We start from the raw sequence: 3,317 nt of genomic DNA on the forward strand, positions 1-3,317 counted from the left end.
GCCACTAAAGGTATATACGTGAACTGGTTGCTCCTGTGGGCAATGGGGCTTGGTCTCGTTGGGGACCCTCTTAGAAACTGTTTTGAACACATCTCAGAATCGTCCCGCTGAAGGTAGCTGTGTTAGTGTCCTAGGGCTGCCATAACAAAGTACCACAAACTGGGGGCTTACAACAGAAATGTATTCCCTCAGAGTTCTGGAGGCCGGATATCTGAGATCAAAGTGTCAGCAGGGTTGCTTCCTTCTGGAGGTTTTCGGGGAGAATGTGTTCCAGGCCTCTTTCCAAGCTTCTGGTGACTGTTGACAATCCTCAGTGTTCCTTGGCTTGTAGACACATCATTTCAATCTCTGCCTCCATCTTCATGTCACCTTCTCCTCTGTGTGTCTTCTCCCCTTCTCTTCTCTTGTAAGGACATTTGTCATTGGATTTAGGGTCCACTTGGATAATCCAGGATGATCTTGTAGGGATCTATTCCTACACCCTCTAGGCCCTTCTGGTTGGCCTGAGAATTAAATTGGCATGAGGCAGAGTAACAGGAGACAATCAAACAAATTTAATAACATGTATACATAGGAGAAACCCAGGAAAACTGAATAACTCACCAAAATGGCTGAAGCCACCACCTTAAATACCATCTTTAGTTAAAGAGAAAGGAGGATGTTGGGGGTAGTGGTTTGGGACTTCAAAGGGGAGGAAGGCAATTTACATGGAGATGGAAAAGCAAATGTTTGGTAAACAAATGTTTGCCATGCCTTGTAAAGACAGTGAGACATGGGGAGGACTTTGATTAAAAGGCCCGTGGTAGGTCCTCCCTATCTATTGCACCTGGTTCATATGATCCTATAGTTATCTTATGGTATTAGCTTCTTCCTTAAATTCTTTTAGGCAGTTAGGGGGGAAGGTCAAAGTTTCTTTCAGAGTCTTTTGTTCTTAAAAATAAGGGCCGGCCCGGTGGTGCAGCAGTTGAGTGTGCACGTTCCGCTTCGGTGGCCCGGGGTTCACCGGTTCGGATCCCGGGTGTGGACACGGCACCACTTGTAAACCAAGCTGTGGCAGGCGTCCCACATATGAAGCAGGGGAAGATGGGCATGGATGTTAGCTCAGGGCCAGTCTTCCTCAGCAAAAAGAGGAGGATTGGCAGCAGATGTTAGCTCAGGGCTAATCTTCCTCAAAAACATAAAAAAATAATCAAGCCACATTTTGGGGTGGCGAATTCTGATCCCCCACAATCTCATCTTGAGATCGTTAATTTGATTATGTCTACAAAGACCCTTTTTCTAAATAAGGTCATGTTCACAGTTTCCGGGTAGACATATCTTTTGGGGGTCACCACTCAACCCACTACAGATGTGAAGCTAAAGTATTTATCCACAGACTCTCATCCCTCGCTGGCTGGGGTTGACCCTGGTGGTGTCAAACCCTAGCACTGGGCCTTTCCCTCTTCCCAGCAAGCTCCCATGTGTCCACAGAAAGCCCCAGGCAGGGAAGCAGAAGGGGAGAGGCAGGCACCTGAGATGGGAGGCGGTCAGCAGGCTCAGGCACTGTCTACCGAGGCTGCGGGTGAACCCAGAGATGGGCCCGGGGGATGCGGCGGGAAGCCTTGTCCGGGGATGTGCAGAATCTGCCTCAGGGACACGGATGACAGAGAGCCTTCCCGCGTCCCAATATTTCCTTCCCCTCCCTCCCCCCACTCCTTAGGTGCCCTGGCCTTGCCTCCGCCTCTGGAATAGATGAATCAGCAGGAAAAACTCTTGTCTGCCCAGAAAGCCGGAGAAAGATTGAGGCCCAGGGTGTTTCACTGCCCTTCCCACACAAACGGGCCCGGGAGTTTGGCTTCGAAGCAGCGCAGCCGGTGAGGCTGTACATCTTTCTGAGCAGGCCAAGCGGAAGGAGGGGCGGGGTGGGGGCGGGGGTGGGGGAGAAGTAATTAGTTTGATGAATCTTCTTTTTAAGTCGCTCTCTACATGGGGCTCTCACGGCGTTATAGGCTCAGTGATGCATTCCCTAAGTTTTATGAATCCTTAAACATGGGCCATTTTTCAAAAGAGAGAGGTGAAAGTAATCATCTGTCGCACAAGCCCTAGGTGTCCCTGATCTGGAATAAGGACACCCGATGAGGCCCCCAGGCCTCAGAGGGCTTTCGAGACTCAGGATGAGGCTTAAGCCTTCTCACTCCCACCTCGCTGCCAGAAGGGATGTGTTCTCGGCAAGGCTCTCTTCTACGTGGCCGTCCGGTGCTCTGATCTGGGGCTGGGGAACGTAAGTGTGACAGGACCCTGTCCTGCGTAAGCCCACAGCCTGCTCAGACATGTGGCTTGGGGAAGACTGTCAGTAGACCCTTCTCGCTAGCCTGGGTGGTAGATTGCAAAATTGGCCCCAAATTCTTCCCTGCCCTTTGGCAGCACCCTCCTATGCTAACCTTGAACTTGGTTATTCACTTGCTTTGGCGAGTTGCAAACCTAAGGTAAGCCAAGGCTTAAAAAGCGCTCGCACGGTGCTTGTGCGCTCGCTGCTCTTAGAATCTTAGGCCACACGAGAACAAGCCCAGGCCAATCGGTGGGAGGACGAGAGCCATGGATCAGCTAGCCCTTTGCTTCAGCCGACAGCCAGCCCCCAGAAGCGGAGCTTCCTGGCTGAGCACGGGCTGGAGGCCAGGGATGGGACGCAGTCGATAAAGGAAACGTCATTGAGCAGGTAGGTCCGCACTGCGGGCACTTGGAGCGCAATCCTACTGGGGACTACGAGGGGACAGTGAGGACCTCACGCCTCAGAGTTATCCCCCCAGGTATATCCCCCAACTCCCTTCAGTCCCTGATTGAGGGCTACTCCTGGAGACCCGTCAACTCGCCACCAGCCTGACCCAGCCCACATTACCTATTGTAGACGCAGGGGCCAAACAGATGGCGTGTCTCAGCTTTTCGTGGTCCCCGTGAGGAGCCCCCACTGGAGCTCCCGGTGAGACTACTCGTGGTTTATTCTCAGGCTGATTCCCGGCCCAGAGCAGTTCCTGACTTTGACCCTAATGCTCTGCCAGCAAAACTAAGCTCGCTTTCTACGCCTTTTGGGAGCTTTTTGCTGATGGGACTAACCAACAGAACTCAAAAAGCTTTGATCTTCTTGTTTCTAATTTGAGGTCAGTCCCCAGACTGTAAATTCGTTTTAATGGATGGAGAGGCCTCCCTGGGAGTGAGTTTAATGCAACAAATAGAGCAGACCCCTGCGCTGGGAGGTAGCTGGGTATTGGGCCAGTGCACAGGCTGGTGGCTTCTCCTTCTGCTGGGCTAATGGACAGTATCATCGAGGTGGCCCAACCTGG

The sequence above is a fragment of the Equus asinus genome, chromosome X (assembly GCF_041296235.1).
Source record: "Equus asinus isolate D_3611 breed Donkey chromosome X, EquAss-T2T_v2, whole genome shotgun sequence".
Taxonomy (NCBI): Eukaryota; Metazoa; Chordata; class Mammalia; order Perissodactyla; family Equidae; genus Equus; species Equus asinus.